General features: G+C 43.0%; 24 non-coding genes across 24 annotated transcripts; all 24 read left to right on the forward strand.

Moving 5' to 3' along the window:
• Window positions 1–55: 55 nt before the first annotated feature.
• TRNAL-UAG (transfer RNA leucine (anticodon UAG)) lies at window positions 56–138 on the forward strand. Its single transcript has one exon. It is a non-coding gene; the product is annotated as a tRNA-Leu (tRNA).
• A 632-nt stretch (window positions 139–770) lies between these two features.
• On the forward strand, window positions 771–853 carry TRNAL-CAG (transfer RNA leucine (anticodon CAG)). The gene has a single exon. It is a non-coding gene; the product is annotated as a tRNA-Leu (tRNA).
• Window positions 854–2,151: 1,298 nt separating this feature from the next.
• On the forward strand, window positions 2,152–2,234 carry TRNAL-UAG (transfer RNA leucine (anticodon UAG)). Its single transcript has one exon. It is a non-coding gene; the product is annotated as a tRNA-Leu (tRNA).
• A 632-nt stretch (window positions 2,235–2,866) lies between these two features.
• Window positions 2,867–2,949, forward strand: TRNAL-CAG (transfer RNA leucine (anticodon CAG)). The gene has a single exon. It is a non-coding gene; the product is annotated as a tRNA-Leu (tRNA).
• Window positions 2,950–3,138: 189 nt separating this feature from the next.
• Window positions 3,139–3,221, forward strand: TRNAL-AAG (transfer RNA leucine (anticodon AAG)). The gene has a single exon. It is a non-coding gene; the product is annotated as a tRNA-Leu (tRNA).
• Window positions 3,222–4,962: 1,741 nt separating this feature from the next.
• On the forward strand, window positions 4,963–5,045 carry TRNAL-CAG (transfer RNA leucine (anticodon CAG)). The gene has a single exon. It is a non-coding gene; the product is annotated as a tRNA-Leu (tRNA).
• A 189-nt stretch (window positions 5,046–5,234) lies between these two features.
• Window positions 5,235–5,317, forward strand: TRNAL-AAG (transfer RNA leucine (anticodon AAG)). Its single transcript has one exon. It is a non-coding gene; the product is annotated as a tRNA-Leu (tRNA).
• Window positions 5,318–7,057: 1,740 nt separating this feature from the next.
• TRNAL-CAG (transfer RNA leucine (anticodon CAG)) lies at window positions 7,058–7,140 on the forward strand. The gene has a single exon. It is a non-coding gene; the product is annotated as a tRNA-Leu (tRNA).
• A 190-nt stretch (window positions 7,141–7,330) lies between these two features.
• On the forward strand, window positions 7,331–7,413 carry TRNAL-AAG (transfer RNA leucine (anticodon AAG)). Its single transcript has one exon. It is a non-coding gene; the product is annotated as a tRNA-Leu (tRNA).
• A 1,026-nt stretch (window positions 7,414–8,439) lies between these two features.
• TRNAL-UAG (transfer RNA leucine (anticodon UAG)) lies at window positions 8,440–8,522 on the forward strand. The gene has a single exon. It is a non-coding gene; the product is annotated as a tRNA-Leu (tRNA).
• Window positions 8,523–9,153: 631 nt separating this feature from the next.
• TRNAL-CAG (transfer RNA leucine (anticodon CAG)) lies at window positions 9,154–9,236 on the forward strand. Its single transcript has one exon. It is a non-coding gene; the product is annotated as a tRNA-Leu (tRNA).
• A 189-nt stretch (window positions 9,237–9,425) lies between these two features.
• TRNAL-AAG (transfer RNA leucine (anticodon AAG)) lies at window positions 9,426–9,508 on the forward strand. Its single transcript has one exon. It is a non-coding gene; the product is annotated as a tRNA-Leu (tRNA).
• A 1,740-nt stretch (window positions 9,509–11,248) lies between these two features.
• TRNAL-CAG (transfer RNA leucine (anticodon CAG)) lies at window positions 11,249–11,331 on the forward strand. The gene has a single exon. It is a non-coding gene; the product is annotated as a tRNA-Leu (tRNA).
• A 189-nt stretch (window positions 11,332–11,520) lies between these two features.
• On the forward strand, window positions 11,521–11,603 carry TRNAL-AAG (transfer RNA leucine (anticodon AAG)). The gene has a single exon. It is a non-coding gene; the product is annotated as a tRNA-Leu (tRNA).
• A 1,740-nt stretch (window positions 11,604–13,343) lies between these two features.
• TRNAL-CAG (transfer RNA leucine (anticodon CAG)) lies at window positions 13,344–13,426 on the forward strand. The gene has a single exon. It is a non-coding gene; the product is annotated as a tRNA-Leu (tRNA).
• Window positions 13,427–13,616: 190 nt separating this feature from the next.
• On the forward strand, window positions 13,617–13,699 carry TRNAL-AAG (transfer RNA leucine (anticodon AAG)). The gene has a single exon. It is a non-coding gene; the product is annotated as a tRNA-Leu (tRNA).
• Window positions 13,700–14,726: 1,027 nt separating this feature from the next.
• TRNAL-UAG (transfer RNA leucine (anticodon UAG)) lies at window positions 14,727–14,809 on the forward strand. The gene has a single exon. It is a non-coding gene; the product is annotated as a tRNA-Leu (tRNA).
• Window positions 14,810–15,440: 631 nt separating this feature from the next.
• Window positions 15,441–15,523, forward strand: TRNAL-CAG (transfer RNA leucine (anticodon CAG)). Its single transcript has one exon. It is a non-coding gene; the product is annotated as a tRNA-Leu (tRNA).
• Window positions 15,524–15,712: 189 nt separating this feature from the next.
• On the forward strand, window positions 15,713–15,795 carry TRNAL-AAG (transfer RNA leucine (anticodon AAG)). Its single transcript has one exon. It is a non-coding gene; the product is annotated as a tRNA-Leu (tRNA).
• A 1,026-nt stretch (window positions 15,796–16,821) lies between these two features.
• On the forward strand, window positions 16,822–16,904 carry TRNAL-UAG (transfer RNA leucine (anticodon UAG)). Its single transcript has one exon. It is a non-coding gene; the product is annotated as a tRNA-Leu (tRNA).
• Window positions 16,905–17,808: 904 nt separating this feature from the next.
• Window positions 17,809–17,891, forward strand: TRNAL-AAG (transfer RNA leucine (anticodon AAG)). The gene has a single exon. It is a non-coding gene; the product is annotated as a tRNA-Leu (tRNA).
• A 1,026-nt stretch (window positions 17,892–18,917) lies between these two features.
• On the forward strand, window positions 18,918–19,000 carry TRNAL-UAA (transfer RNA leucine (anticodon UAA)). Its single transcript has one exon. It is a non-coding gene; the product is annotated as a tRNA-Leu (tRNA).
• Window positions 19,001–19,632: 632 nt separating this feature from the next.
• On the forward strand, window positions 19,633–19,715 carry TRNAL-CAG (transfer RNA leucine (anticodon CAG)). The gene has a single exon. It is a non-coding gene; the product is annotated as a tRNA-Leu (tRNA).
• A 189-nt stretch (window positions 19,716–19,904) lies between these two features.
• On the forward strand, window positions 19,905–19,987 carry TRNAL-AAG (transfer RNA leucine (anticodon AAG)). Its single transcript has one exon. It is a non-coding gene; the product is annotated as a tRNA-Leu (tRNA).
• Window positions 19,988–20,166: the final 179 nt, after the last annotated feature.

Consider the following 20,166-nt stretch of genomic DNA (forward strand, 5'->3'; position numbering starts at 1 on the left):
GCATGGACACAGAAATTTCTGAGTGACTTTTATACATTTCTTAGGACTCTCCACTGTCAGGATGGCCGAGTGGTCTAAGGCACTGTGTTTAGGCCGCAGTCTCCTCTGGAGGTGTGGGTTCGAATCCCACTTCTGACATGACTTTTGGAGATATAATCTTCTTCATCAGGATAACATCTGATGGAAGTTGCATCTGTTCGTCTTCACCTGTGACGTTATTCCGTCCTCGTCTAGTCAAGAGAGCTTGGGTTTCTCATATATTTCTGTTGTACAAAGTCTTGCTGATAAAGTGCAATCCTTACCAAATGAGCTTAGGACCCATGTAAGAGCTCATCTAGAAGAGTCATGCTCTTGTATTCCCTGGCCAGACAGGCCATGCAAATTTGGAAGAATGCCAAGCACCTGGTAGACAGCTGTACTCCAGCACACTTACAGCAATGTCCTCAGGGCTGTGATCAGGGGCTGCTTAGATTTGCGTATTCCACCCTATGTTGTGACATTGAGCTCCCTTGTTGAATTTGCTTTAGTCAGCCAAGATGTGGCTGTTGACTCAATTTCAAAGCAGCTTTGGGCCGTTCAAGTGGCTGGTGAATAGCACTTTCTCTTTGTACTCATTAAAGGTCTAAAGAGTTCTTTATAGGTACTGCTCTGTATGGATTGTTCAAAGATCTGTTGGAAATACTTATAATGGGATAAATAAATTGAGGGCATGCCTTTTCGGTACCAAACTTGCATGGCTGTCTGGCTTGTGGAAGGTGCTGAAAATGCAAGTTAGGATGGCCGAGTGGTCTAAGGCGCTGCGTTCAGGTCGCAGTCTCTTCTGGAGGCGTGGGTTCAAATCCCACTTCTGACAAACATGTGTTTAATCTTCTTTTTTCTTGAGGGAGAAAATCAGATCATTTCCCTCACATGGGCTTATAGGGTTGTCTTTTTGGAAAAGTGCAGTGAGTTTTTTTCTTGCTATAGCCACTCATGGCCTAAGATGTGTGGTTTTTTTGTTCACACTATCTTTCTCACTATGTAGATGAACAAGCAGCTTGTGGTCAGGATGGCCGAGTGGTCTAAGGCACTGCATTAAGGCCGCAGTCTCTCCTGGAGGCGTGGGTTCGAATCCTACTTCTGACAAAACTTTAAGTCCGTTTTGTCTCTGCGTTCCTTCAGAATCTCAGCTAAAAATTGGCAGTGCATATAATATCTGAATAAGTACCAAACTTCAGTTTCAACTGCAAATGAATTTGCCCAATTCTGTCTTCAAGCTCGTATAATATTCTTCTAGCACTAGTGGTGTTTTATGTGTTTTTTGGGGGGTGCCTAAAAAATCCCTTTTATTGGAGAAATGGCTTACATTCAGTCTTGTGATATTTTTGGTTTCCAATAAGTAGATTTTTAATTTTATGTAACCTCATTTTCTAATGATCCATTCAAGAGATGTTTCCACTATGAAATGAAGAGCAAGGGGAAAGAGCACAAATGATAGAGCCAGTGAGTGAGATGGGGTGTTGAGGAAGGAGAGAATGAAACAAAGACAGAGTGAGTGAACGGCAGGTAGGCATAGAAGAGGAGACTAGAAGTGAAGGTGACTTGCTTTTCCCTGCTCTTGACCTCCCACCCATCTCAAACCAATCACAAACATACCTTCTATGCAACGTTGGTATGCAGAACTTCACTCCTCAGCCAGTGAGGGTGAGTCCCAAGCCAGGGGCTAGAGAGCAAAAGAATGGATGTGCTCAGACGTTCCTTGCTAGGGACAGTTGATCTGAAACAAGGCCTGCTCTCTTGTTTCCAGCAAGGAACTAGAAATTCTGCATGAATCTGCAAGGCACATTGACAGCATAAATTTGCATAAACTGCCCCACCTTCTGCCTTCCTACTTCCTGAGCAGTAGTTGTTTGTGTATAAAGAGAGAGGTCGCAGGCAAGGTAATTTTGTGAGTAGGATACAGAACCCTAAATAGCTGGTGAGAGGTATAATTTATTCTAAAAGCATAAAAACAGTACACCTGTGAAATGAAATGCTTTCATATGTGATCTTCTGTGTTTATTGTCCTGTGCAAAAAGTTGCACCTTGTGTTTGAAGGTTGAAATTATTTCAAGCTTGCATGGACGCAGAAATTTCTGAGTGACTTTTATACATTTCTTAGGACTCTTCACTGTCAGGATGGCCGAGTGGTCTAAGGCGCTGTGTTTAGGCCGCAGTCTCCTCTGGAGGCGTGGGTTCGAATCCCACTTCTGACATGACTTTTGGAGATATAATCTTCTTCATCAGGATAACATCTGATGGAAGTTGCATCTGTTCGTCTTCACCTGGGACGTTATTCCGTCCTCGTCTAGTCAAGAGAGCTTGGGTTTCTCATATATTTCTGTTGTACAAAGTCTTGCTGATAAAGTGCAATCCTTACCAAATGAGCTTAGGACCCATGTAAGAGCTCATCTAGAAGAGTCATGCTCTTGTATTCCCTGGCCAGACAGGCCATGCAAATTTGGAAGAATGCCAAGCACCTGGTAGACAGCTGTACGCCAGCACACTTACAGCAATGTCCTCAGGGCTGTGATCAGGGGCTGCTTAGATTTGCGTATTCCACCCTATGTTGTGACATTGAGCTCCCTTGTTGAATTTGCTTTAGTCAGCCAAGATGTGGCTGTTGACTCAATTTCAAAGCAGCTTTGGGCCGTTCAAGTGGCTGGCGAATAGCACTTTCTCTTTGTACGCTTTAAAGGTCTAAAGAGTTCTTCATAGGTACTGCTCTGTATGGATTGTTCAAAGATCTGTTGGAAATGCTTATAATGGGATAAATAAATTGAGGGCATGCCTTTTCGGTACCAAACTTGCATGGCTGTCTGGCTTGTGGAAGGTGCTGCAAATGCAAGTCAGGATGGCCGAGTGGTCTAAGGCGCTGCGTTCAGGTCGCAGTCTATTCTGGAGGCGTGGGTTCAAATCCCACTTCTGACAAACATGTGTTTAATCTTCTTTTTTCTTGAGGGAGAAAATCAGATCATTTCCCTCACATGGGCTTATATGGTTGTCTTTTTGGAAAAGTGCAGTGAGTTTTTTTCTTGCTATAGCCACTCATGGCCTAAGATGTGTGGTTTTTTTGTTCACACTATCTTTCTCACTATGTAGATGAACAAGCATCATGTGGTCAGGATGGCCGAGTGGTCTAAGGTGCTGCATTAAGGCCGCAGTCTCTCCTGGAGGCGTGGGTTCGAATCCCACTTCTGACAAAACTTTAAGTCCATTTTGTCTCTGCGTTCCTTCAGAATCTCAGCTAAAAATTGGCAGTGCATATAATATCTGAATAAGTACCAAACTTCAGTTTCAACTGCAAATGAATTTGCCCAATTCTGTCTTCAAGCTCGTATAATATTCTTCTAGCACTAGTGGTGTTTTATGTGTTTTTTGGGGGGTGCCTAAAAAATCCCTTTTATTGAAGAAATGGCTTACATTCAGTCTTGTGATATTTTTGGTTTCCAATAAGTAGATTTTTAATTTTATGTAACCTCGTTTTCTAATGATCCATTCAAGAGATGTTTCCACTATGAAATGAAGAGCAAGGGGAAAGAGCACAAATGATAGAGCCAGTGAGTGAGATGGGGTGTTGAGGAAGGAGAGAATGAAACAAAGAAAGAGTGAGTGAACGGCAGGTAGGCATAGAAGAGGAGACTAGAAGTGAAGGTGACTTGCTTTTCCCTGCTCTTGACCTCCCACCCATCTCAAACCAATCACAAACATACCTTCTATGCAACGTTGGTATGCAGAACTTCACTCCTCAGCCAGTGAGGGTGAGTCCCAAGCCAGGGGCTAGAGAGCAAAAGAATGGATGTGCTCAGACGTTCCTTGCCAGGGACAGTTGATCTGAAACAAGGCCTGCTCTCTTGTTTCCAGCAAGGATCTAGAAATTCTGCATGAATCTGCAAGGCACATTGACAGCATAAATTTGCATAAACTGCCCCACCTTCTGCCTTCCTACTTCCTGAGCAATAGTTGTTTGTGTATAAAGAGAGAGGTCGCAGGCAAGATAATTTTGTGAGTAGGATACAGAACCCTAAATAGCTGGTGAGAGGTATAAGTTATTCTAAAAGCATAAAAACAGTACACCTGTGAAATGAAATGCTTTCATATGTGATCTTCTGTGTTTATTGTCCTGTGCAAAAAGTTGCACCTTGTGTTTGAAGGTTGAAATTATTTCAAGCTTGCATGGACGCAGAAATTTCTGAGTGACTTTTATACATTTCTTAGGACTCTTCACTGTCAGGATGGCCGAGTGGTCTAAGGCGCTGTGTTTAGGCTGCATTCTCCTCTGGAGGCGTGGGTTCGAATCCCACTTCTGAAATGACTTTTGGAGATATAATCTTCTTCATCAGGATAACATCTGATGGAAGTTGCATCTCTTCGTCTTCACCTGGGACGTTATTCCGTCCTCGTCTAGTCAAGAGAGCTTGGGTTTCTCATATATTTCTGTTTTACAAAGTCTTGCTGATAAAGTGCAATCCTTACCAAATGAGCTTAGGACCCATGTAAGAGCTCATCTAGAAGAGTCATGCTCTTGTATTCCCTGGCCAGACAGGCCATGCAAATTTGGAAGAATGCCAAGCACCTGGTAGACAGCTGTACTCCAGCACACTTACAGCAATGTCCTCAGGGCTGTGATCAGGGGCTGCTTAGATTTGTGTATTCCACCCTATGTTGTGACATTGAGCTCCCTTGTTGAATTTGCTTTAGTCAGCCAAGATGTGGCGGTTGACTCAATTTCAAAGCAGCTTTGGGCCGTTCAAGTGGCTGGTGAATAGCACTTTCTCTTTGTACTCATTAAAGGTCTAAAGAGTTCTTCATAGGTACTGCTCTGTATGGATTGTTCAAAGATCTGTTGGAAATGCTTATAATGGGATAAATAAATTGAGGGCATGCCTTTTCGGTACCAAACTTGCATGGCTGTCTGGCTTGTGGAAGGTGCTGAAAATGCAAGTCAGGATGGCCGAGTGGTCTAAGGCGCTGCGTTCAGGTCGCAGTCTCTTCTGGAGGCGTGGGTTCAAATCCCACTTCTGACAAACATGTGTTTAATCTTCTTTTTTCTTGAGGGAGAAAATCAGATCATTTCCCTCACATGGGCTTATATGGTTGTCTTTTTGGAAAAGTGCAGTGAGTTTTTTTCTTGCTATAGCCACTCATGGTCTAAGATGTGTGGTTTTTTTGTTCACACTATCTTTCTCACTATGTAGATGAACAAGCAACATGTGGTCAGGATGGCCGAGTGGTCTAAGGCGCTGCGTTAAGGCCGCAGTCTCTCCTGGAGGCGTGGGTTCGAATCCCACTTCTGACAAAACTTTAAGTCCATTTTGTCTCTGCGTTCCTTCAGAATCTCAGCTAAAAATTGGCAGTGCATATAATATCTGAATAAGTACCAAACTTCAGTTTCAACTGCAAATGAATTTGCCCAATTCTGTCTTCAAGCTCGTATAATATTCTTCTAGCACTAGTGGTGTTTTATGTGTTTTTTGGGGGGTGCCTAAAAAATCCCTTTTATTGAAGAAATGGCTTACATTCAGTCTTGTGATATTTTTGGTTTCCAATAAGTAGATTTTTAATTTTATGTAACCTCATTTTCTAATGATCCATTCAAGAGATGTTTCCACTATGAAATGAAGAGCAAGGGAAAAGAGCACAAATGATAGAGCCAGTGAGTGAGATGGGGTGTTGAGGAAGGAGAGAATGAAACAAAGACAGAGTGAGTGAACGGCAGGTAGGCATAGAAGAGGAGACTAGAAGTGAAGGTGACTTGCTTTTCCCTGCTCTTGACCTCCCACCCATCTCAAACCAATCACAAACATACCTTCTATGCAACGTTGGTATGCAGAACTTCACTCCTCAGCCAGTGAGGGTGAGTCCCAAGCCAGGGGCTAGAGAGCAAAAGAATGGATGTGCTCAGACGTTCCTTGCTAGGGACAGTTGATCTGAAACAAGCCTGCTCTCTTGTTTCCAGCAAGGATCTAGAAATTCTGCATGAATCTGCAAGGCACATTGACAGCATAAATTTGCATAAACTGCCCCACCTTCTGCCTTCCTACTTCCTGAGCAATAGTTGTTTGTGTATAAAGAGAGAGGTCGCAGGCAAGATCATTTTGTGAGTAGGATACAGAACCCTAAATAGCTGGTGAGAGGTATAAGTTATTCTAAAAGCATAAAAACAGTACACCTGTGAAATGAAATGCTTTCATATGTGATCTTCTGTGTTTATTGTCCTGTGCAAAAAGTTGCACCTTGTGTTTGAAGGTTGAAATTATTTCAAGCTTGCATGGACGCAGAAATTTCTGAGTGACTTTTATACATTTCTTAGGACTCTTCACTGTCAGGATGGCCGAGTGGTCTAAGGCGCTGTGTTTAGGCTGCAGTCTCCTCTGGAGGCGTGGGTTTGAATCCCACTTCTGAAATGACTTTTGGAGATATAATCTTCTTCATCAGGATAACATCTGATGGAAGTTGCATCTCTTCGTCTTCACCTGGGACGTTATTCCGTCCTCGTCTAGTCAAGAGAGCTTGGGTTTCTCATATATTTCTGTTTTACAAAGTCTTGCTGATAAAGTGCAATCCTTACCAAATGAGCTTAGGACCCATGTAAGAGCTCATCTAGAAGAGTCATGCTCTTGTATTCCCTGGCCAGACAGGCCATGCAAATTTGGAAGAATGCCAAGCACCTGGTAGACAGCTGTACTCCAGCACACTTACAGCAATGTCCTCAGGGCTGTGATCAGGGGCTGCTTAGATTTGTGTATTCCACCCTATGTTGTGACATTGAGCTCCCTTGTTGAATTTGCTTTAGTCAGCCAAGATGTGGCTGTTGATTCAATTTCAAAGCAGCTTTGGGCCGTTCAAGTGGCTGGTGAATAGCACTTTCTCTTTGTACTCATTAAAGGTCTAAAGAGTTCTTCATAGGTACTGCTCTGTATGGATTGTTCAAAGATCTGTTGGAAATGCTTATAATGGGATAAATAAATTGAGGGCATGCCTTTTCGGTACCCCACTTGCATGGCTGTCTGGCTTGTGGAAGGTGCTGCAATTGCAAGTCAGGATGGCCGAGTGGTCTAAGGCGCTGCGTTCAGGTCGCAGTCTCTTCTGGAGGCGTGGGTTCAAATCCCACTTCTGACAAACCTGTGTTTAATCTTCTTTTTTCTAGAGGGAGAAAATCAGATCATTTCCCTCACATGGGCTTATATGGTTGTCTTTTTGGAAAAGTGCAGGGAGTTTTTTGTCTTGCTATAGCCACTCATGGCCTAAGATGTGTGTTTTTTTTGTTCACACTATTTTTCTCACTATGTAGATGAACAAGCAACATGTGGTCAGGATGGCCGAGTGGTCTAAGGCGCTGCGTTAAGGCCGCAGTCTCTCCTGGAGGCGTGGGTTCGAATCCCACTTCTGACAAAACTTTAAGTCCATTTTGTCTCTGCGTTCCTTCAGAATCTCAGCTAAAAATTGGCAGTGCATATAATATCTGAATAAGTACCAAACTTCAGTTTCAACTGCAAATGAATTTGCCCAATTCTGTCTTCAAGCTCGTATAATATTCTTCTAGCACTAGTGGTGTTTTATGTGTTTTTTGGGGGGGGCCTAAAATATCCCTTTTATTGAAGAAATGGCTTACATTCAGTCTTGTGATATTTTTGGTTTCCAATAAGTAGATTTTTAATTTTATGTAACCTCATTTTCTAATGATCCATTCAAGAGATGTTTCCACTATGAAATGAAGAGCAAGGGGAAAGAGCACAAATGATAGAGCCAGTGAGTGAGATGGGGTGTTGAGGAAGGAGAGAATGAAACAAAGACAGAGTGAGTGAACGGCAGGTAGGCATAGAAGAGGAGACTAGAAGTGAAGGTGACTTGCTTTTCCCTGCTCTTGACCTCCCACCCATCTCAAACCAATCACAAACATACCTTCTATTCAACGTTGGAATGCAGAACTTCACTCCTCAGCCAGTGAGGGTGTCTCCCAAGCCAGGGGCTAGAGAGCAAAAGAATGGATGTGCTCAGACGTTCCTTGCTAGGGACAGTTGATCTGAAACAAGGCCTGCTCTCTAGTTTCCAGCAAGGATCTAGAAATTCTGCATGAATCTGCAAGGCACATTGACAGCATAAATTTGCATAAACTGCCCCACCTTCTGCCTTCCTACTTCCTGAGCAGTAGTTGTTTGTGTATAAAGAGAGAGGTCGCAGGCAAGGTAATTTTGTGAGTAGGATACAGAACCCTAAATAGCTGGTGAGAGGTATAAGTTATTCTAAAAGCATAAAAACAGTACACCTGTGAAATGAAATGCTTTCATATGTGATCTTCTGTGTTTATTGTCCTGTGCAAAAAGTTGCACCTTGTGTTTGAAGGTTGAAATTATTTCAAACTTGCATGGACGCAGAAATTTCTGAGTGACTTTTATACATTTCTTAGGACTCTCTACTGTCAGGATGGCCGAGTGGTCTAAGGCGCTGTGTTTAGGCCGCAGTCTCCTCTGGAGGCGTGGGTTCGAATCCCACTTCTGACATGACTTTTGGAGATATAATCTTCTTCATCAGGATAACATCTGATGGAATTTGCATCTGTTCGTCTTCACCTGGGACGTTATTCCGTCCTCGCTAGTCAAGAGAGCTTGGGTTTCTCATATATTTCTGTTGTACAAAGTCTTGCTGATAAAGTGCAATCCTTACCAAATGAGCTTAGGACCCATGTAAGAGCTCATCTAGAAGAGTCACGGTCTTGTGTTCCCTGGCCAGACAGGCCATGCAAATTTGGAAGAATGCCAAGCACCTGGTAGACAGCTGTACTCCAGCACACTTACAGCAATGTCCTCAGGGCTGTGATCAGGGGCTGCTTAGATTTGCGTATTCCACCCTATTTTGTGACATTGAGCTCCCTTGTTGAATTTGCTTTAGTCAGCCAAGATGTGGCTGTTGACTCAATTTCAAAGCAGCTTTGGGCCGTTCAAGTGGCTGGTGATTAGCACTTTCTCTTTGTACGCTTTAAAGGTCTAAAGAGTTCTTCATAGGTACTGCTCTGTATGGATTGTTCAAAGATCTGTTGGAAATGCTTATAATGGGATAAATAAATTGAGGGCATGCCTTTTCGGTACCAAACTTGCATGGCTGTCTGGCTTGTGGAAGGTGCTGCAAATGCAAGTCAGGATGGCTGAGTGGTCTAAGGCGCTGCGTTCAGGACGCAGTCTCTTCTGGAGGCGTGGGTTCAAATCCCACTTCTGACAAACCTGTGTTTAATCTTCTTTTTTCTTGAGGGAGAAAATCAGATCATTTCCCTCACATGGGCTTATATGGTTGTCTTTTTGGAAAAGTGCAGTGAGTTTTTTTCTTGCTATAGCCACTCATGGCCTAAGATGTGTGTTTTTTTTGTTCACACTATCTTTCTCACTATGTAGATGAACAATCAGCTTGTGGTCAGGATGGCCGAGTGGTCTAAGGCACTGCATTAAGGCCGCAGTCTCTCCTGGAGGCGTGGGTTCGAATCCCACTTCTGACAAAACTTTAAGTCCATTTTGTCTCTGCGTTCCTTCAGAATCTCAGCTAAAAATTGGCAGTGCATATAATATCTGAATAAGTACCAAACTTCAGTTTCAACTGCAAATGAATTTGCCCAATTCTGTCTTCAAGCTCGTATAATATTCTTCTAGCACTAGTGGTGTTTTATGTGTTTTTTGGGGGGTGCCTAAAAAATCCCTTTTATTGAAGAAATGGCTTACATTCAGTCTTGTGATATTTTTGGTTTCCAATAAGTAGATTTTTAATTTGATGTAACCTCATTTTCTAATGATCCATTCAAGAGATGTTTCCACTATGAAATGAAGAGCAAGGGGAAAGAGCACAAATGATAGAGCCAGTGAGTGAGATGGGGTGTTGAGGAAGGAGAGAATGAAACAAAGACAGAGTGAGTGAACGGCAGGTAGGCATAGAAGAGGAGACTAGAAGGGAAGGTGACTTGCTTTTCCCTGCTCTTGACCTCCCACCCATCTCAAACCAATCACAAACATACCTTCTATTCAACGTTGGTATGCAGAACTTCACTCCTCAGCCAGTGAGGGTGAGTCCCAAGCCAGGGGCTAGAGAGCAAAAGAATGGATGTGCTCAGACGTTCCTTGCTAGGGACAGTTGATCTGAAACAAGCCTGCTCTCTTGTTTCCAGCAAGGATCTAGAAATTCTGCATGAATCTGCAAGGCACATTGACAGCATAAATTTGCATAAACTGCCCCACCTTCTGCCTTCCTACTTCCTGAGCAATAGTTGTTTGTGTATAAAGAGAGAGGTCGCAGGCAAGATAATTTTGTGAGTAGGATACAGAACCCTAAATAGCTGGTGAGAGGTATAAGTTATTCTAAAAGCATAAAAACAGTACACCTGTGAAATGAAATGCTTTCATATGTGATCTTCTGTGTTTATTGTCCTGTGCAAAAAGTTGCACCTTGTGTTTGAAGGTTGAAATTATTTCAAGCTTGCATGGACGCAGAAATTTCTGAGTGACTTTTATACATTTCTTAGGACTCTTCACTGTCAGGATGGCCGAGTGGTCTAAGGCGCTGTGTTTAGGCTGCAGTCTCCTCTGGAGGCGTGGGTTTGAATCCCACTTCTGAAATGACTTTTGGAGATATAATCTTCTTCATCAGGATAACATCTGATGGAAGTTGCATCTCTTCGTCTTCACCTGGGACGTTATTCCGTCCTCGTCTAGTCAAGAGAGCTTGGGTTTCTCATATATTTCTGTTTTACAAAGTCTTGCTGATAAAGTGCAATCCTTACCAAATGAGCTTAGGACCCATGTACGAGCTCATCTAGAAGAGTCATGCTCTTGTATTCCCTGGCCAGACAGGCCATGCAAATTTGGAAGAATGCCAAGCACCTGGTAGACAGCTGTACTCCAGCACACTTACAGCAATGTCCTCAGGGCTGTGATCAGGGGCTGCTTAGATTTGTGTATTCCACCCTATGTTGTGACATTGAGCTCCCTTGTTGAATTTGCTTTAGTCAGCCAAGATGTGGCTGTTGATTCAATTTCAAAGCAGCTTTGGGCCGTTCAAGTGGCTGGTGAATAGCACTTTCTCTTTGTACTCATTAAAGGTCTAAAGAGTTCTTCATAGGTACTGCTCTGTATGGATTGTTCAAAGATCTGTTGGAAATGCTTATAATGGGATAAATAAATTGAGGGCATGCCTTTTCGGTACCAAACTTGCATGGCTGTCTGGCTTGTGGAAGGTGCTGAAAATGCAAGTCAGGATGGCCGAGTGGTCTAAGGCGCTGCGTTCAGGTCGCAGTCTCTTCTGGAGGCGTGGGTTCAAATCCCACTTCTGACAAACATGTGTTTAATCTTCTTTTTTCTTGAGGGAGAAAATCAGATCATTTCCCTCACATGGGCTTATATGGTTGTCTTTTTGGAAAAGTGCAGTGAGTTTTTTTCTTGCTATAGCCACTCATGGTCTAAGATGTGTGGTTTTTTTGTTCACACTATCTTTCTCACTATGTAGATGAACAAGCAACATGTGGTCAGGATGGCCGAGTGGTCTAAGGCGCTGCGTTAAGGCTGCAGTCTCTCCTGGAGGCGTGGGTTCGAATCCCACTTCTGACAAAACTTTAAGTCCATTTTGTCTCTGCGTTCCTTCAGAATCTCAGCTAAAAATTGGCAGTGCATATAATATCTGAATAAGTACCAAACTTCAGTTTCAACTGCAAATGAATTTGCCCAATTCTGTCTTCAAGCTCGTATAATATTCTTCTAGCACTAGTGGTGTTTTATGTGTTTTTTGGGGGGTGCCTAAAAAATCCCTTTTATTGAAGAAATGGCTTACATTCAGTCTTGTGATATTTTTGGTTTCCAATAAGTAGATTTTTAATTTTATGTAACCTCATTTTCTAATGATCCATTCAAGAGATGTTTCCACTATGAAATGAAGAGCAAGGGGAAAGAGCACAAATGATAGAGCCAGTGAGTGAGATGGGGTGTTGAGGAAGGAGAGAATGAAACAAAGACAGAGTGAGTGAACGGCAGGTAGGCATAGAAGAGGAGACTAGAAGTGAAGGTGACTTGCTTTTCCCTGCTCTTGACCTCCCACCCATCTCAAACCAATCACAAACATACCTTCTATGCAACGTTGGTATGCAGAACTTCACTCCTCAGCCAGTGAGGGTGAGTCCCAAGCCAGGGGCTAGAGAGCAAAAGAATGGATGTGCTCAGACGTTCCTTGCTAGGGACAGTTGATCTGAAACAAGCCTGCTCTCTTGTTTCCAGCAAGGATCTAGAAATTCTGCATGAATCTGCAAGGCACATTGACAGCATAAATTTGCATAAACTGCCCCACCTTCTGCCTTCCTACTTCCTGAGCAATAGTTGTTTGTGTATAAAGAGAGAGGTCGCAGGCAAGATAATTTTGTGAGTAGGATACAGAACCCTAAATAGCTGGTGAGAGGTATAAGTTATTCTAAAAGCATAAAAACAGTACACCTGTGAAATGAAATGCTTTCATATGTGATCTTCTGTGTTTATTGTCCTGTGCAAAAAGTTGCACCTTGTGTTTGAAGGTTGAAATTATTTCAAGCTTGCATGGACGCAGAAATTTCTGAGTGACTTTTATACATTTCTTAGGACTCTTCACTGTCAGGATGGCCGAGTGGTCTAAGGCGCTGTGTTTAGGCTGCAGTCTCCTCTGGAGGCGTGGGTTTGAATCCCACTTCTGAAATGACTTTTGGAGATATAATCTTCTTCATCAGGATAACATCTGATGGAAGTTGCATCTCTTCGTCTTCACCTGGGACGTTATTCCGTCCTCGTCTAGTCAAGAGAGCTTGGGTTTCTCATATATTTCTGTTTTACAAAGTCTTGCTGATAAAGTGCAATCCTTACCAAATGAGCTTAGGACCCATGTAAGAGCTCATCTAGAAGAGTCATGCTCTTGTATTCCCTGGCCAGACAGGCCATGCAAATTTGGAAGAATGCCAAGCACCTGGTAGACAGCTGTACTCCAGCACACTTACAGCAATGTCCTCAGGGCTGTGATCAGGGGCTGCTTAGATTTGTGTATTCCACCCTATGTTGTGACATTGAGCTCCCTTGTTGAATTTGCTTTAGTCAGCCAAGATGTGGCTGTTGATTCAATTTCAAAGCAGCTTTGGGCCGTTCAAGTGGCTGGTGAATAGCACTTTCTCTTTGTACTCATTAAAGGTCTAAAGAGTTCTTCATAGGTACTGCTCTGTATGGATTGTTCAAAGATCTGTTGGAAATGCTTATAATGGGATAAATAAATTGAGGGCATGCCTTTTCGGTACCCCACTTGCATGGCTGTCTGGCTTGTGGAAGGTGCTGCAATTGCAAGTCAGGATGGCCGAGTGGTCTAAGGCGCTGCGTTCAGGTCGCAGTCTCTTCTGGAGGCGTGGGTTCAAATCCCACTTCTGACAAACCTGTGTTTAATCTTCTTTTTTCTAGAGGGAGAAAATCAGATCATTTCCCTCACATGGGCTTATATGGTTGTCTTTTTGGAAAAGTGCAGGGAGTTTTTTGTCTTGCTATAGCCACTCATGGCCTAAGATGTGTGTTTTTTTTGTTCACACTATTTTTCTCACTATGTAGATGAACAAGCAACATGTGGTCAGGATGGCCGAGTGGTCTAAGGCGCTGCGTTAAGGCCGCAGTCTCTCCTGGAGGCGTGGGTTCGAATCCCACTTCTGACAAAACTTTAAGTCCATTTTGTCTCTGCGTTCCTTCAGAATCTCAGCTAAAAATTGGCAGTGCATATAATATCTGAATAAGTACCAAACTTCAGTTTCAACTGCAAATGAATTTGCCCAATTCTGTCTTCAAGCTCGTATAATATTCTTCTAGCACTAGTGGTGTTTTATGTGTTTTTTGGGGGGGGGCCTAAAATATCCCTTTTATTGAAGAAATGGCTTACATTCAGTCTTGTGATATTTTTGGTTTCCAATAAGTAGATTTTTAATTTTATGTAACCTCATTTTCTAATGATCCATTCAAGAGATGTTTCCACTATGAAATGAAGAGCAAGGGGAAAGAGCACAAATGATAGAGCCAGTGAGTGAGATGGGGTGTTGAGGAAGGAGAGAATGAAACAAAGACAGAGTGAGTGAACGGCAGGTAGGCATAGAAGAGGAGACTAGAAGTGAAGGTGACTTGCTTTTCCCTGCTCTTGACCTCCCACCCATCTCAAACCAATCACAAACATACCTTCTATTCAACGTTGGAATGCAGAACTTCACTCCTCAGCCAGTGAGGGTGTCTCCCAAGCCAGGGGCTAGAGAGCAAAAGAATGGATGTGCTCAGACGTTCCTTGCTAGGGACAGTTGATCTGAAACAAGGCCTGCTCTCTAGTTTCCAGCAAGGATCTAGAAATTCTGCATGAATCTGCAAGGCACATTGACAGCATAAATTTGCATAAACTGCCCCACCTTCTGCCTTCCTACTTCCTGAGCAGTAGTTGTTTGTGTATAAAGAGAGAGGTCGCAGGCAAGGTAATTTTGTGAGTAGGATACAGAACCCTAAATAGCTGGTGAGAGGTATAAGTTATTCTAAAAGCATAAAAACAGTACACCTGTGAAATGAAATGCTTTCATATGTGATCTTCTGTGTTTATTGTCCTGTGCAAAAAGTTGCACCTTGTGTTTGAAGGTTGAAATTATTTCAAACTTGCATGGACGCAGAAATTTCTGAGTGACTTTTATACATTTCTTAGGACTCTCTACCGTCAGGATGGCCGAGTGGTCTAAGGCGCTGTGTTTAGGCCGCAGTCTCCTCTGGAGGCGTGGGTTCGAATCCCACTTCTGACATGACTTTTGGAGATATAATCTTCTTCATCAGGATAACATCTGATGGAATTTGCATCTGTTCGTCTTCACCTGGGACGTTATTCCGTCCTCGCTAGTCAAGAGAGCTTGGGTTTCTCATATATTTCTGTTGTACAAAGTCTTGCTGATAAAGTGCAATCCTTACCAAATGAGCTTAGGACCCATGTAAGAGCTCATCTAGAAGAGTCACGCTCTTGTGTTCCCTGGCCAGACAGGCCATGCAAATTTGGAAGAATGCCAAGCACCTGGTAGACAGCTGTACTCCAGCACACTTACAGCAATATCCTCAGGGCTGTGATCAGGGGCTGCTTAGATTTGCGTATTCCACCCTATTTTGTGACATTGAGCTCCCTTGTTGAATTTGCTTTAGTCAGCCAAGATGTGGCTGTTGACTCAATTTCAAAGCAGCTTTGGGCCGTTCAAGTGGCTGGTGATTAGCACTTTCTCTTTGTACGCTTTAAAGGTCTAAAGAGTTCTTCATAGGTACTGCTCTGTATGGATTGTTCAAAGATCTGTTGGAAATGCTTATAATGGGATAAATAAATTGAGGGCATGCCTTTTCGGTACCAAACTTGCATGGCTGTCTGGCTTGTGGAAGGTGCTGCAAATGCAAGTCAGGATGGCTGAGTGGTCTAAGGCGCTGCGTTCAGGACGCAGTCTCTTCTGGAGGCGTGGGTTCAAATCCCACTTCTGACAAACCTGTGTTTAATCTTCTTTTTTCTTGAGGGAGAAAATCAGATCATTTCCCTCACATGGGCTTATATGGTTGTCTTTTTGGAAAAGTGCAGTGAGTTTTTTTCTTGCTATAGCCACTCATGGCCTAAGATGTGTGTTTTTTTTGTTCACACTATCTTTCTCACTATGTAGATGAACAATCAGCTTGTGGTCAGGATGGCCGAGTGGTCTAAGGCACTGCATTAAGGCCGCAGTCTCTCCTGGAGGCGTGGGTTCGAATCCCACTTCTGACAAAACTTTAAGTCCATTTTGTCTCTGCGTTCCTTCAGAATCTCAGCTAAAAATTGGCAGTGCATATAATATCTGAATAAGTACCAAACTTCAGTTTCAACTGCAAATGAATTTGCCCAATTCTGTCTTCAAGCTCGTATAATATTCTTCTAGCACTAGTGGTGTTTTATGTGTTTTTTGGGGGGTGCCTAAAAAATCCCTTTTATTGAAGAAATGGCTTACATTCAGTCTTGTGATATTTTTGGTTTCCAATAAGTAGATTTTTAATTTGATGTAACCTCATTTTCTAATGATCCATTCAAGAGATGTTTCCACTATGAAATGAAGAGCAAGGGGAAAGAGCACAAATGATAGAGCCAGTGAGTGAGATGGGGTGTTGAGGAAGGAGAGAATGAAACAAAGACAGAGTGAGTGAACGGCAGGTAGGCATAGAAGAGGAGACTAGAAGGGAAGGTGACTTGCTTTTCCCTGCTCTTGACCTCCCACCCATCTCAAACCAATCACAAACATACCTTCTATTCAACGTTGGTATGCAGAACTTCACTCCTCAGCCAGTGAGGGTGAGTCCCAAGCCAGGGGCTAGAGAGCAAAAGAATGGATGTGCTCAGACGTTCCTTGCTAGGGACAGTTGATCTGAAACAAGGCCTGCTCTCTTGTTTCCAGCAAGGAACTAGAAATTCTGCATGAATCTGCAAGGCACATTGACAGCATAAATTTGCATAAACTGCCCCACCTTCTGCCTTCCTACTTCCTGAGCAGTAGTTGTTTGTGTATAAAGAGAGAGGTCGCAGGCAAGGTAATTTTGTGAGTAGGATACAGAACCCTAAATAGCTGGTGAGAGGTATAAGTTATTCTAAAAGCATAAAAACAGTACACCTGTGAAATGAAATGCTTTCATATGTGATCTTCTGTGTTTATTGTCCTGTGCAAAAAGTTGCACCTTGTGTTTGAAGGTTGAAATTATTTCAAGCTTGCATGGACGCAGAAATTTCTGAGTGACTTTTATACATTTCTTAGGACTCTCCACTGTCAGGATGGCCGAGTGGTCTAAGGCGCTGTGTTTAGGCCACAGTCTCCTCTGGAGGCGTGGGTTCGAATCCCACTTCTGACATGACTTTTGGAGATATAATCTTCTTCATCAGGATAACATCTGATGGAAGTTGCATCTGTTCGTCTTCACCTGGGACGTTATTCCGTCCTCGTCTAGTCAAGAGAGCTTGGGTTTCTCATATATTTCTGTTGTACAAAGTCTTGCTGATAAAGTGCAATCCTTACCAAATGAGCTTAGGACCCATGTAAGAGCTCATCTAGAAGAGTCATGCTCTTGTATTCCCTGGCCAGACAGGCCATGCAAATTTGGAAGAATGCCAAGCACCTGGTAGACAGCTGTACTCCAGCACACTTACAGCAATGTCCTCAGGGCTGTGATCAGGGGCTGCTTAGATTTGCGTATTCCACCCTATGTTGTGACATTGAGCTCCCTTGTTGAATTTGCTTTAGTCAGCCAAGATGTGGCTGTTGACTCAATTTCAAAGCAGCTTTGGGCCGTTCAAGTGGCTGGTGAATAGCACTTTCTCTTTGTACGCTTTAAAGGTCTAAAGAGTTCTTCATAGGTACTGCTCTGTATGGATTGTTCAAAGATCTGTTGGAAATGCTTATAATGGGATAAATAAATTGAGGGCATGCCTTTTCGGTACCAAACTTGCATGGCTGTCTGGCTTGTGGAAGGTGCTGCAAATGCAAGTCAGGATGGCCGAGTGGTCTAAGGCGCTGCATTCAGGTCGCAGTCTCTTCTGGAGGCGTTGGTTCAAATCCCACTTCTGACAAACCTGTGTTTAATCTTCTTTTTTCTTGAGGGAGAAAATCAGATCATTTCCCTCACATGGGCTTATATGGTTGTCTTTTTGGAAAAGTGCAGTGAGTTTTTTTCTTGCTATAGCCACTTATGGCCTAAGATGTGTGTTGTTTTTTTTCACACTATCTTTCTCACTATGTAGATAGACAAGCAACTTGTGGTCAGGATGGCCGAGTGGTCTAAGGCGCTGCGTTAAGGCCGCAGTCTCTCCTGGAGGCGTGGGTTCGAATCCCACTTCTGACAAAACTTTAAGTCCATTTTGTCACTGCGTTCCTTCAGAATCTCAGCTAAAAATTGGCAGTGCATATAATATCTGAATAAGTACCAAACTTCAGTTTCAACTGCAAATGAATTTGCCCAATTCTGTCTTCAAGCTCGTATAATATTCTTCTAGCACTAGTGGTGTTTTATGTGTTTTTTGGGGGGTGCCTAAAAAATCCCTTTTATTGAAGAAATGGCTTACATTCAGTCTTGTGATATTTTTGGTTTCCAATAAGTAGATTTTTAATTTTATGTAACCTCATTTTCTAATGATCCATTCAAGAGATGTTCCCACTATGAAATGAAGAGCAAGGGGAAAGAGCACAAATGATAGAGCCAGTGAGTGAGATGGGGTGTTGAGCAAGGAGAGAATGAAACAAAGACAGAGTGAGTGAACGGCAGGTAGGCATAGAAGAGGAGACTAGAAGTGAAGGTGACTTGCTTTTCCCTGCTCTTGACCTCCCACCCATCTCAAACCAATCACAAACATACCTTCTATGCAACGTTGGTATGCAGAACTTCACTCCTCAGCCAGTGAGGGTGAGTCCCAAGCCAGGGGCTAGAGAGCAAAAGAATGGATGTGCTCAGACGTTCCTTGCTAGGGACAGTTGATCTGAAACAAGGCCTGCTCTCTTGTTTCCAGCAAGGATCTAGAAATTCTGCATGAATCTGCAAGGCACATTGACAGCATGAATTTGCATAAACTGCCCCACCTTCTGCCTTCCTACTTCCTGAGCAATAGTTGTTTGTGTATAAAGAGAGAGGTCGCAGGCAAGATAATTTTGTGAGTAGGATACAGAACCCTAAATAGCTGGTGAGAGGTATAAGTTATTCTAAAAGCATAAAAACAGTACACCTGTGAAATGAAATGCTTTCATATGTGATCTTCTGTGTTTATTGTCCTGTGCAAAAAGTTGCACCTTGTGTTTGAAGGTTGAAATTATTTCAAGCTTGCATGGACGCAGAAATTTCTGAGTGACTTTTATACATTTCTTAGGACTCTTCACTGTCAGGATGGCCGAGTGGTCTAAGGCGCTGTGTTTAACCTGCAGTCTCCTCTGGAGGCGTGGGTTCGAATCCCACTTCTGAAATGACTTTTGGAGATATAATCTTCTTCATCAGGATAACATCTGATGGAAGTTGCATCTCTTCGTCTTCACCTGGGACGTTATTCCGTCCTCGTCTAGTCAAGAGAGCTTGGGTTTCTCATATATTTCTGTTTTACAAAGTCTTGCTGATAAAGTGCAATCCTTACCAAATGAGCTTAGGACCCATGTAAGAGCTCATCTAGAAGAGTCATGCTCTTGTATTCCCTGGCCAGACAGGCCATGCAAATTTGGAAGAATGCCAAGCACCTGGTAGACAGCTGTACTGCAGCACACTTACAGCAATGTCCTCAGGGCTGTGATCAGGGGCTGCTTAGATTTGTGTATTCCACCCTATGTTGTGACATTGAGCTCCCTTGTTGAATTTGCTTTAGTCAGCCAAGATGTGGCTGTTGACTCAATTTCAAAGCAGCTTTGGGCCGTTCAAGTGGCTGGTGAATAGCACTTTCTCTTTGTACTCATTAAAGGTCTAAAGAGTTCTTCATAGGTACTGCTCTGTATGGATTGTTCAAAGATCTGTTGGAAATGCTTATAATGGGATAAATAAATTGAGGGCATGCCTTTTCGGTACCAAACTTGCATGGCTGTCTGGCTTGTGGAAGGTGCTGAAAATGCAAGTCAGGATGGCCGAGTGGTCTAAGGCGCTGCGTTCAGGTCGCAGTCTCTTCTGGAGGCGTGGGTTCAAATCCCACTTCTGACAAACCTGTGGTTAATCTTTTTTTTTCTTGAGGGAGAAAATCAGATCATTTCCCTCACATGGGCTTATATGGTTGTCTTTTTGGAAAAGTGCAGTGAGTTTTTTTCTTGCTATAGCCACTCATGGCCTAAGATGTGTGTTTTTTTTGTTCACACTATCTTTCTCACTATGTAGATGAACAAGCAGCTTGTGGTCAGGATGGCCGAGTGGTCTAAGGCACTGCATTAAGGCCGCAGTCTCTCCTGGAGGCGTGGGTTCGAATCCCACTTCTGACAAAACTTTAAGTCCATTTTGTCTCTGCGTTCCTTCAGAATCTCAGCTAAAAATTGGCAGTGCATATAATATCTGAATAAGTACCAAACTTCAGTTTCAACTGCAAATGAATTTGCCCAATTCTGTCTTCAAGCTCGTATAATATTCTTCTAGCACTAGTGGTGTTTTATGTGTTTTTTGG

The sequence above is a fragment of the Lissotriton helveticus genome, chromosome 8 (assembly GCF_964261635.1).
Source record: "Lissotriton helveticus chromosome 8, aLisHel1.1, whole genome shotgun sequence".
Lineage (NCBI taxonomy): Eukaryota > Metazoa > Chordata > Amphibia > Caudata > Salamandridae > Lissotriton > Lissotriton helveticus.